Raw genomic sequence first — 12,203 nt, 5'->3', positions numbered from 1 at the left:
CTCTCTCTCTCTCTCTCTCTCTCTCTCTCTCTCTATATATATATATATATATATATATATATATATATATATATATATATATATATATATATGTTTTAGAAAAACCTTCTCCGAACTTTGCTTCACTGCATAGCTCTGAGCCCCAGGCTGGAGATCAAACACCCGCTGTTCAACAAACTGACTTTAGAGCCCCCTGCTGGTTTAACTGTGTAACTGTGCAAATTTTTGCTTCTCATGATTTATTGGTTCAATGGAGAGCGGTTTGTACGGTAGCCCATCTCTGCCATGTTCTCAAAAGAAAAAGATAAAAAACAACTGAAAAAGGAATTGTGAAATTTGGAGGAAAAAAATATGATCAAACAGTCAAATTATTTGACTGTAAAATATCTAAATTATAAGACAGCAGTTACAAATTTGGAGAGAAAAAGTGAAAATTGAGATTTCACTGCTGAGATTTTGAGATAAAGGTCAAAAGTATTAGGTAAAAAGTTAGTGTATGATATAAAATCATGAGAGAATTTTTATTTGTTGTTTTTCTTTGGAAAATAATAATAATTATAATAAAACTATAATGTAAAAAAAAAAAAAGTAATGAGATAAAAGGTGAAATTATTAACACAACCCTAAAATTGTGAGATCAGTTAATAGAATACAAAATATTAATTAAAGTTGAATAAATGATAAAAGTTATAAGATTAAAGAACATGAATATGTGTAAAGAATTTCGAGTACAAGATAAAAAGTTCCATTTGTAAGACAAATTGTCAAAATTAAAAATCAAGAAGCCCATTTATGAGAAATTAAGTAATAATTTTGAGAAAAATACTCAAAATTTTGAGAGAAAATGTTGAATCAACCTAACTATTACAGTATGAAACAAGAGAAAATCTTCAATATTTGAAGATAAGTCAAAACTGTAAGTTAAAAAGTTAATGTAGGAGAAAATCAGTCATAATTTCGAGATGAAGTAGTCAAACTTTTGTGAAAAAATCATATTATTATGATTATCATTATGAGTTTTCATGTCATTATTTTGAGAACTAAGTTACCATCAAAATTATGAAAATCTCTCTAAAGAAGCTGTGAGGTGGTTTCATGACACGTTTTGATGTTTTGTTGCATTTCAGGGTGTAACATAAGATGAATAAAAGTCTGGGTAACAAATATATGAAGATCAGACTCTCACAAATACCAATATGACATGAAAAGGGGAAACCAGAATGAGGACTTCACTTCTTTAAATGTAGCTGTAAACACCATAAACCATGCATTTAAATTTTTTAAAAATGTTTGCATTAATCTGCAGATTAAAACTTAATGACTTTCCTCAACGAACATTTTTCATTTTTCACCATCAACATGTGAAGATACATTTACATTTTTGCTTTGTAATTTTCAGCACATATGCAAACTAGACTTCATTTCCTGCAGATTTTCAAATTAAAGGAGCCTTGGTATTGATCAATTCTTATGCTGTTCATCAAATGTTTAAATCAAATAACAACTGGTGTTGAAAACAAAGACTAAGAATAATAATAATTTAAAAAAGTGCAGTTCCTCAAACATCCACTAGAGGCTATCCCCTTGAGTGAGTCAGTTTCCCTTTAGTTTAATGTTAAACTGTGCAACTTCACAGCAGAATTAAATGGCCTGATGCAGAAACATGGGGTCTGTGCTTCTGAAGGAAGGATTGCATTATCATATAGTGTGTCCCAAATCGCATACTTCCATACTGTGTACTCAAAATTTTCAAATTGAGTGTACTAAGCATACTACATACTCACTGGCTTAGTGCGCAAATTTTGAGGGTGTAGTGCTGTCCCAAATCACATACTGCCCAGCGCCGTACTTACCGGGAATGACGACATGATGTCAAACTGTTCTTCTACATTTAATTGTGACCAGCTCGTCATCAAGCTCTGCTCGAGCCTGATAACGAGCCATTCATTTGAATCAGGTGTGCTGGAGTGGGGTAACATCTAAAACATGCAGGGCAGGGGGTCCCCAGGACCAGATTTGAGAAACACTGGCATAGCCCATCATTCGCGGAACAAAACAAACAAAAACAATTTACACCACATACACAACGTCAACAGCATGGTGCTTGGTGGAAACAACACGTGTAAAAAACAATATCAATAACTTACATTTATACATTGCTGCCAGAGGAGGAAATAAGTGCGTTAAGTGTCCACAGCTGCATACTCAAAATCCGGGACGATTTGAGTACATCATCCTGGTACTTTTGCATACTCATTTCTCGCATACTATGCATACTGTTTTTCATTTCGACGCAGTATACTCAAAATTTTGAGTATTTGAGTATGGAAGTATGCGATTTGGGACGCACTAATAGTGTCACTAGTGTCATCAATCTGGGCCAGTATGAAAGTAATTCTGCTGTACAGAGAAACTGGCGTAAAGTAGTTGTGTTAAAGTCCAAGGAAGTTCAAACCCTTGCAGGCTTTAAAACTGCTCCACTTTCATCTCCTGGCTGCCACGGATAAATTCTGTTAACAGGGATGTTGAAAACAAGGGGTAAGTCCACTGGCTCTGACTGACTGCTTGGCAGGTAGGCTCAGCGACTGTATGAGTATGTTTGAGTAAGTATGAGCTTCTTCTCTTTTTTTGTCCTCTGTCTCTTCATTTTCTTGAACATCAAACTAAATATTCAAAGAAATTTGAACTGATTTGTGTTTTGGGTCGGAAATGAGAAGGTTAGACAAAACTTTTATAAGATATTTGCATAAAAACCTAAAAACATTTTTTTGTTTTGTTTTGTTTTGTTTCTTCTTTCCGGAGAATTCTTTTTGTTTGTTTTTTAATGATTTTTTAACTTACTTAGGGGATAATTTTAAGTGTGTGTGTTTCTCGTTCAATAAAAATTATTATTTTTTCAAGACAAAAAAATTATGGTGTTTGCTACATGTCAAGCATTGAAGCACTATACCCCAGCAAGAAATATTGTGATGGGGTATTTTTCATTCCTTCCTATTTTTCTAAGCTCGTGAAGTTTAATACTTTGACAGCCTAATTTATGCCAGGATAAATCCATGTTAAATTAAGTAGTGGGACTCAATTTGAAAAAACAAAAATCTAATTACTTGGAGCAGTTAATCACAATTCACCACATTTACCACATTCCAGATCTATTTTTGACACAAGAAGTCTTTTTTTTAGTTGAAATGTATTTTGATAGATAACTGAATAAATAAGTAGGTATATATGTAAGCCTAAACAACAAAACTATGTTGTTGTTTTTCAATATTTGGTACTTTTTAGATGCAAGGTTCAGTTAAAGGAACAAAACTGCATCTCAAGCAGGCAACATTTGCACTATTCAGCCAATAAATTAAAAATTTTACAGACTTGTTGTAAACTTTAAACTTGTGAAACACTTTCACATACATTCCTGAAAAGGGAATAATGGAAATGGTGCATGAAATACAGTTGGCCAAATGTCAACAGACCAACCAAGTATGATCAACAACATCTCTGTGTGACTGAACACAAACAACAAACCCACTGCCACCATGATATCTCTTAGCCAACCGGTTGCCCTCTCTATTTTTCTAAAAACTGGCACCTGTTTTGGCGCTAAGCCATGAAGAGACTTGTTTACAACCAGAGCTGTTTGAGAGTCAGTGTCAAGAAAAATTAACTTCTATACCAACCTCTAACTTCCTTATTATCACATCGTCGTAACATGATCTTTGCCTACAATAACAAAACTGTGATTGTTTTTATCTATATAACAAAATTAGTCCTAGTAGGTCCTAGTAGTGCTGCTAGCTTCCATGCTATCTGTTGTTTGGGTTTCACATTTGTATAAATAACAGTATTGTTTGCAAACTTTGATCTTCAATGTAAGCAGAAGTGTCCCCAGAAATGAGCCCTGAGGGATGCCACTAACCCTACAACAGACTGATGAAAGCTCAACTTGAACTATGACTCTCTACACTCTATGGCTGTTCACACGACAATGGTTTTAGGATAAAGCACAAACGCATTGTTGCGTTTCAGTCTCTCGTTTAAACAAAAACAGCATTCTAGCCAACTTAAAATGGAAACTTTTGAAAACAGCCTCTAGAGCTTTTTATCTACTCAATTCTGCTGACTGTCTTTCAACCAAATGTGCATCTCTTGCTCCTCTTCTGCATTTCCCCAATATGCTAGATGATCGGCCCAACTGTACTTTGGTGGAGATTTACCAAAAGCCTCTTCTGGACAAGACATTCATAGTGCCAAGTACAGGTCTGGCATGCTTACTACAGTGTTTTTAGTTCCTCTGCGTTTCGTGTAACTTTCACTTTCATTTGCATTTAGGGTGAAACATTATCATGTAAACAGGGCCTCTGTCTCTAATACTGGGTTGTGTTAGGTAGGTAGAGTGGGGGGGGGATTCTTATCGTGTCTCAGTGTTAATGTTTCATCTAGAAAAGCATATTAGCCCTTTATATAGGGGGATATAAATACATTGGATGACATATTTAAACACTTAATGATCCAAAGTCTAGCCAAGAGTGCATACATTCTTCTTTTTATGATCCTGTTTAAAGACACAACAATTTCAAGTTGTTTAAGTGTCAAAACTCTAAACTCTTTCTTTCATTAAGGCTTTAAAAACTAAAAACATGGAGTTGACATGGGTAGACATGGACAAAACATTGAATTTACACATAATAATCCTTTAGATATCATCAAATGGAATTTTGAGGGATGAGTTGGTGAGAAAGTGAAAGAACTTGTTCCTCTTTCTTCCCACAGTGTTTTTATCATGTGTTGGATGTCGGTAGCCAACACACTCTCACCTGAACAAGAGACCAGCAGCACCACACACAAACAAACCTGTGAGTTTTGATCTTTTTATTCAGCTTTTACCCTCAAGTTCTTTTTCCTTTTCAAAAAAAAATCTTCTTATCCTGGCTGAACTACTTCTTACTTTTTGTTTTAGTTCTTCTTCCTCATTCTTCAGTTTAAGAGTTTTATTCATGAAGAGTTGAATTTGGATAAAAAGTCGGATTTATGCACCAAACTTTTTGGGGTTTTGTTTACCCATCAACAACTTGTTCTTGTTGTGTAATAATTGTTGCATTAATTGGTGTAATATTGTTATTACCGTGGCCGTTTTGGTCTTGTGTGTGTTACTTTCACCTTTACTACAGTTTTATGCAATCAGATTGCTAACGGTTTAAAAATTTGTTTTATGCAACAGTCAGTGCAATAATCAATGCAATTTTCTTTTTTCTCTTTCTTATGTAACTTTCAATTTTTTGTCTTTACATAGAATTTTTTCTAAACTATTCTGCACTTTTATTATTTCTTATTTTAAAGTGACCAATGACTGAAATTGACTTAAAAAATGCACAGATTCAACTTTTTAAAGTTGTATCAGATGAATCTGTGTCCGTCTCTTGTCTCTTGCTCTCTTGCAAGACAGCAGATGAGGTAATCTCTGTGTCATTTATCTTGAAAATCAACAGAACTTGAAAACTAAACACATGACCTAAAAAGACAAACGCACCGAAGCACAGGTTTGTCGTGTGAAAGTGCCAAAACTGGTTGTGTGACTGACGTCGCACAATAGGAAGACACAAGGAAGTAACTTATAAGATTTAACAGAAACGTTCACCTGACGCAGTTAAAGAATGAGATGCTGAGATCACTTTAAATTAAACTACAACAGCCTAATCCCTATTTCCAAATGACTGCTGGTCCCGATGGATTTGTTATTGGGTTTTACAGCCTTCCTCTGGACCCATGTGTTAGATTACATATCAAAAGCATTTAATGAAACTATTTGATGAGTAGTTGAGCCCAGCTATCTCCCTATGCTCATTGTTAGCTCAACACCTTATCTCAAAAATTTGAAAGTCAGAAGTGAGTCCATAATTTCAACAATGGCTCGAAGAACTGGAAAATATTTTACACTTGGAAAGATTAGGACTCAAAGTAGCTAACAGAGAAAACACCTTCCTGAGAATCTGGAAGCCCCTTTGGAGAAATAGCTGACAGCATCCAACAAATCCCCTTTAAGTCCCCTCAGACTGTGCAATAGTCTTCTAAAACCACATCTTAGACCACATTAACTCTTATATTTGTAAAAGTGTCACCAATTTACTTAGAAGCCTGCTGATGCTTCTGTTTTGACTGTTTTTTTTCTTTTCATTTCTGTATTTTGTTTCCTAGTTTTGTCTCTTTTGCACAGCTCCTTTCTACATGGGTCTTTTACATTTCATTATCCTAATATTTTAATCTTACTTTTCTCACTCAATTTTTATTTGTTTACATGACCCTTTGTATGCTTTGCACCTTTACCTAAAAAACAATTCTAAGAAAATTTTAAACAGCAAAAAGGAAGACATAAATGTTTGCCAGAATAATTTCTCCAATGAATCCTTCAAAACAAAAGCCTGAGCAATTATTGACTAAAGATAACAAATAATTAATTTTAAGGTTTCTTTAAGGCTGGGGTTTTTGGCTGCTTGGTTGATTTCTCTAAAAACAGAAAAGTCCTGGCATTAAAATGATGTTACTTTTGGTTAATTTTTGTCCATATTCTGTTTTTCTTTTAGATGATGGACTACCTAGAGGAAATGTTTGATAACTCATCAGACCTTTACTATGATGACAACTATGAAAATGAAATCTGTCCTATGAAGAACCACAGCGTTGAGCAGGTGGTTGGCCCGTACATCCACATCATTATCTGCATCCTGGGTTTTGTGGGGAACAGCCTCGTGATCCTCACCTATGCCTGTTACAAGAGGACCAAGTCCATGACGGACGTCTACCTGTTGAACGTCGCCATCGCAGACCTTCTCTTTGTTCTGTCGCTGCCTCTCATTGTGTACAACGAGATGTCGTCATGGTCCATGGGGCCGGTGGCCTGCAAGCTGCTGCGTGGCTCCTACAGCATCAACCTGTACAGCGGCATGCTGCTGCTCGCCTGTATCAGCACAGACCGCTACATTGCCATCGTCCAGGCTCGCCGCAGCCTCAGACTGCGCTCGCTGCAGTACAGCTCCATTATCTGCACCGCTGTCTGGGTTGCAGCCGTCCTACTGTCCATCCCTACCTTCATGTTCTACAACTGGTACGAGCCGGGGCAGAACAATTTTACTATCTTCATCACAGAGGACGACTACATCCCAGACGAGGAGCCTCCTGAGTACGTCTGCGAGTTGAAGTTTACAGACAGCACAATGGCTCGTAGCACTCGGATTGTGATTCCCAGCTCCCAGCTGGCTGTGGGCTTCTTCCTGCCGCTGCTCATTATGGTCTTCTGCTACTCCGCTGTCATCGTCACCCTCCGCAAAGCCAAAAACTTCCAGCGGCACAAAGCAGTGCGGGTGGTGCTTGTTGTTGTGGCGGTATTCATCACCTGCCACCTGCCGTACAACATCACCCTGCTGTACGACACCATCACCATGTATGATGAAATGTCTTGTGAGAGCGTCAAGGCCCTGCAGACAGCCATGACAGTGACGCAGACCATCGCCTACCTGCACTGCTGCCTGAACCCGGTCCTCTATGCCTTTGTGGGGGTGAAGTTCAGGAACCATTTCAGGAAGATCTTCCAAGACCTGTGGTGTCTCAGAGGAGGAACGTTGCTGCGCGTCGCTTCTCCAGGACTAACACAGAAATGTTTGTATCCACTCGGCGCTCAGTGGAGGGGTCCTGCCAAAACAGGTCGTCTTTCACCATGTGAGATGGCTGCTGGTTCAACAGTGTAACTGTGCAACTATATTCTGTTTTTTGGTACAATGGAGAGTGATTCTTACTAAAGAGAAAAGAATTTCAAAATCTGGAGAGAAAAGGTAAAAATTGAGAATTCACTGCTGAGACTATGAGAGTAAAGTTCAAAATTGTGAGGAAAAAGATATTGTATGATAAAGTAAGTCAACATTATGAGAGAATAGATGGCAGATTTAAATAAAATCAAAGTATTAATTGTTCAACTAAAAGTTCAACTAATGAGATAAAACGTCAAATTATTATCACAATCTTAAAATTGTGAGAAGACGTTGAAAGTTTTAAAACTGAATAATTAAAATAGATACGGTTTATTTTATTTTTTTTTAGTTTGAGATAAAAATCAAAATATTGAGACAGAAGGTCAATATTGAATAAATTACATTTAAAAAGTCCAATTTTAAGAGAAAGTCAGTCATGGTTTTAAAAAAAAAGTGAAACTTTCAAAAAAAAAAAATCAAATATACAAAATAAGATATCAAACTGTTATTCAAGTTCTAAAAAAAAAAAAAAAAAAAATCAATATTCAGAGATAAGACTTTAAAACTGTGAGTTAAAAAAATTATTCAGAGAAAGTCCGTCATAATTATTTTGAAAAAAAAAATTATGAGATGAATTTGAACATTTGCAATAAAATTCCAAATTTTTAAGCGCTACAGTAAAAATTACAAGATTCAAATTGAAAATACAAGAAAAGATGGGATACTCATGAGATAAAAAGTGAAAAGTATGAGATGGTGAGTCTTAATTTACATTTTTTTTAATTATGTAAGTATGAATCAAGATTTAAGATTTCTTCTTCTTTGTTCCCCGCTCTATGAAGCCAGTTCTCTCTCCTGAGTTGTTTTGATAAATCTGGCACAAATGGGCTTCTGTAGGTTTTTCTGAATCTGAGGGTTTTTAAGGATTATAACTGACATTTTAAGCCTGCTGAGAGTGTGTTTCTTCTATGTGCTCAGAGCTGAAGGTCTGTGCGGATCAGTTTTGGATTAAAGTCATATTTTAAACCTCAGATTAAACTCTCTGTAACCTCCTCTCATTACTTAAACTCTGTCTCTTTGAAACGTTCAGGCTGTGAGGACCAGATTTCCTGCTCCTGCTCCTTCATATATGAAATCCTGTAATTTAACCTTGGCTTTAACTTCATTTTCACTGCATTTCTTTCTCTGGACACCAGATGGGGCTTCAGATCTTCACTGATTTTAATCCCCACTCTCATCCATCCATATTTTCATATAAAGGTGAGCAAAATACTTCAATTAACGGCTATGCAAATAATTCCCTACAATCTGAAGCTCAGAGCTGTCATCAGCTTTTCAGCTCCTTGCTATCATCAGGTCCAACACCCTTGACCTTGGAGTGGTCTCTATGCCGTTGATTTCTTCAGCTGTTTCCAAACTCTGTGAGAAAAAACACTCTGAGTGTGAGTGTGATGTTGAAGTTTTGATTTCCTGTCAGTCCCTGTCAGGTTTTCCTGAGGTGTGACTTTATTTCCCCAGATCTGCTTGAAAGAACATCCGGGTCGGATCAAGAGGTGGTCTTGATTCATCTGATTGGCCAGCCCTCTGAAAACCCTCGTAAATCCAAACACTGATTGAGAATTTCTTGTAAGAAATGGTACTTCAGTTCAATAAAATCCTTGGGCTGGCTCAATAACCAGGATTGACGGTAACCATCTTTGGCCACGAAGATGGTCAGGAAAAGTCTTCCAAAATTGAAAACTATTTACAATGGCATATTTTATCTATAATCAAAAAATTCTAAACAAAATGGGTTGAATTTGATATAAAACCATGAAAACAGAAAAGATTTGATCTGTTTTCCACATTCCTTTGTTGAAGACACCCGAGGTGACTAGGATATTAGTGGAAGCAGACTGATATAGGAAACAAAGCAATAAGTGAACAAAGGAGGTCAAATTTTATACAAATCAGCTGAAGAACAAAGAAACTTGAGTGTTTTCCCACAGTAGGACTTTGTCCGTCTGGGGCATCACTATTTTACGAGTTATGGGCTGAAAGCTTTGTGAACCCTTAGTTTATAGTTGGAGGAGTTCAGCAACAAAAGAAGAAACAGCAAAACAAACAAACAAAAAAAAAAACTTAAATTTCATGATTGTATCTTTAATGTTGCTTAATTTGTCTACTATAAACATCAGATGAAAGTCCAAAGTAGTGACAGTTTAAGTTACAACCAAGAAACCTAAAACTAGACGTCATTGCAGAAGTGTTAGAAGCTGCAATTCCTCAAGTAACCACTAGAGGCTAGCTGCAGAAGCACCAGAAAACACACACGCACTCATTCAAAAAAGCTGATCTCTTCAGCAAACAGCCAGTTGGACAGTCTGAAAGGCGTTGTTGTCATTATGTTATAATAACAATAAACTGGCTGGGTAAAGTGCTACCAAAAGGACTTTTTTTTTGGATGAAATAAACTTTAAAAATTACCCCAAAAAAAGAAAAAAAAAATGCAATTCCTAAAGTGTCCACTAGAGGCTGGCCATGGAAGCACTACAAACCTCACACCAGTTTACAGGAAAAAAATTAACATATTTACAGTCTGGTTAAAAAAATGTAAAGTTGTTAAACAAGTTTTGCCCATATAAGTGAATGGCTGATTTGACTGGTGGGCTCACTGTGCCTGTCCACAAAGAAGTTAAAGCCCAGCCAATTTACCTCATCCTTACTAAAGCTGGGTAGAATAACTGCATTGATAGGCATCAAAACCATGGCCTGTTTCAGCTTTCTTAACATTTTAGAGCTCCAGTCAGAAGTTTTTATCCATTTTATAAAACAGACTGACTTTATCATACACACTTCCACATGACCTATGCAGACCAGACCGTCGGGGATGAGGTGTATCATAAGGGTAGGTGTCAAAGGGACTAACAGCAAACTTTAAAGGAGAGAGTTTCACAGTTTGAGGTTCAAAGATTCTGTAGATGAGTTTAGTACAACATACTACGGCGGTTTGTTACTGCAACTCAAAGAGGAAGGAAACAGTTTGTCAACGTGTCAGCAGCAGCAGCAGCTACTAAAGAGACTGTGTTGATTTATAAAACCTGCAGAGGGATTCTGTTGTTTTCTTTATTTGATTAATTTTTCCACTTTGATTCACAGAGTACGGGCTAACTCATAGTAGAGCTCCTCTACTTCAGAGATTGAGCAAACATAATAAATCAGACGCATATGGAGTCCAGCCTGAAGGGAGACAGCTCCCTCAAACTGTGGGTTATTATGTCAGTGTGTGTGTGTGTTTGCAGGGGGTTGTTGGCTCCCACTTCCACTCTGTCAGATTGTAGATAAAATATGAATAAGCTCATTCAGCGTAAAGCTTTCAGATCATGATTCATCTCTCAGATCTCATTAGAGCTGAAACACTGCAGCAGCTCTCTGATACTGGGCGTCCCTGAAACTGTTGCTCCGTCAGACTTTAAGGGACATTTCTGTGTGTTTGAAGTCAGCTGCAATGAGAAACTGTTGTAAGAAACAGCACGCAAGCTAAGATACAGTGTAGGAGCTATGTTGGTGTTGATTTTTGTTTTTGTCTCCTGTACACTCACCACAAGGGGAACTTTAGGTGAACAGGCAAGTGAAGCAGGGGTCTGTGGACTGGGAATACCAACCCTTGACATCAGTTTGATGTACCTGAAAACAAAATTAACTCAAAAGGAACCTCGGATTGGACATCGGACTGTTTTTTTATAAGTACCTTATTGTGTGCCCACACCCAGACAGCGACTAAAACTATGTCTGAAGACTCCATCTGACAGTTTCCATTTGCCTCTTCACTCAGCTCTTGTTAAGAAACTCTTACCTCAGTACTCATTTGATTTAAAACTTTAGCTTTACATTGGCATCATTCTCCAAGATTCACTCTTAAAAACCAAGACGTCATTGGCTCCTGGCACCACCTGGTAACTTGGGATCTCTCCAGGTTTCTTCACCTTTTTCAGCTTCCCATTGAGTCTCTTTCTCCTCTGTGAACATTAAAGTGTTCAAATATCCAGGAGATCATCTGTATGGTTAGAATCACTTATTATTTGTGGATATGGTAGCAAAAGAGTGGGTCATTTTTTTTTGTAATTTTGCAGGAAGTTTGTGGCATTCATGTTTTTCTTTTGTCGTTGTTATGTGAAAGAAACCGTTTTGGGAGCCATTGTAGACGATGAAGTCCAGGTTCTTGATGAGTAGAAAGTACTGCCTAAAGTGAAGCCAATCTAAAAATTTGGCAATTTTGATGGGACTTTTTGGAGGAGGTGCTGAAGGAAAAGGAAGTCAGTGGTTCCCAACCTTTTCTAACTCAGGGCCCACTTTTAAATCCTAAAAATTTTCACGGCCCAATTGATTCAGGGGCCATGTTGGGCGTTCTCAGCCCACTTTTGTATTTGAAGATTGAACAAAGGACTGAACTGAATACTTCAGTATGTTCCTGCTGCAAAGTGATCC

The 12,203-nt window shown here is 37.0% G+C and overlaps 1 pseudogene; it reads left to right on the top strand.

Moving 5' to 3' along the window:
* The first annotated feature begins 6,578 nt into the window (after positions 1-6,578).
* LOC141802062 (C-C chemokine receptor type 6-like) lies at positions 6,579-7,711 on the top strand (annotated as a pseudogene).
* The last annotated feature ends 4,492 nt before the right edge of the window (positions 7,712-12,203 follow it).

This window comes from Halichoeres trimaculatus, unplaced genomic scaffold, assembly GCF_033239565.1.
Source record: "Halichoeres trimaculatus isolate MK-OKI-2021-1 unplaced genomic scaffold, fHalTri1.1 fHalTri1_scaffold_13, whole genome shotgun sequence".
Taxonomy (NCBI): Eukaryota; Metazoa; Chordata; class Actinopteri; order Labriformes; family Labridae; genus Halichoeres; species Halichoeres trimaculatus.
This window is presented reverse-complemented; position numbering and strand designations above follow the sequence as displayed.